Source organism: Seriola lalandi, unplaced genomic scaffold (genome assembly GCF_002814215.2).
Source record: "Seriola lalandi dorsalis isolate HSWRI2012SDOR001 ecotype SW California unplaced genomic scaffold, Sedor1 jcf7180001985557, whole genome shotgun sequence".
NCBI classification, from domain to species: domain Eukaryota; kingdom Metazoa; phylum Chordata; class Actinopteri; order Carangiformes; family Carangidae; genus Seriola; species Seriola lalandi.
The window spans coordinates 1-633 of NW_019456223.1; the positions used below are offsets into that span (position 1 = coordinate 1).

Genomic DNA, 633 nt, shown 5'->3' on the forward strand with positions numbered 1-633 from the left:
CATTTTGACTGTAGTGACGGTGAGAAACTAAGTGAATATATGTAGGAGTCTCAACAGACAAGGGCCCCAGAGTGATACGAGTCAACAGCACTAACCATTAGGGCAATGTGTCAAGAAAACCGACACAACACACTGCCGAAACCCGGGATCGAACCAGGGACCTTTAGATCTTCAGTCTAACGCTCTCCCAACTGAGCTATTTCGGCAGACATGTGCCAAACATGGAGGCTACAAGCTTAACCCATTCTAGGCATCAAAAAGTAGTCATCTTCCACTGGAGTGCAAGGAAGAGACAGAGCCTGTGAAATGCCTTCCCAGACATCCCTAATATGGGTTGGGGAAGATCTTAGGTGCTGTACTTCAACTATTTTTGATGCACAGAGACACATAGTAATAACTACATTTGAGGGAAATGCCCCCACGACTGCTGATTCTGCATCTATGTCTTCAGTATCTGAATGGATCCAACAGGTTTTTGAAACACAAGATTTACTTACACAAGAAATATCGTTTTGTTTCGAAATATTAAATGGATATTAACAAATTACTTTACTGTGTCTAAGAGTGACGTGGCATATGAAACTTAATTACATCCATGGTTCCCTCACTGATGTGTCTTTGTTGTAATCACAG

General features: G+C 42.0%; 1 non-coding gene across 1 annotated transcript; it reads right to left on the bottom strand.

The window, feature by feature from the left end:
* Nucleotides 1-133: 133 nt before the first annotated feature.
* On the bottom strand, nucleotides 134-206 carry trnaf-gaa (transfer RNA phenylalanine (anticodon GAA)). Its single transcript has one exon. It is a non-coding gene; the product is annotated as a tRNA-Phe (tRNA).
* Nucleotides 207-633: the final 427 nt, after the last annotated feature.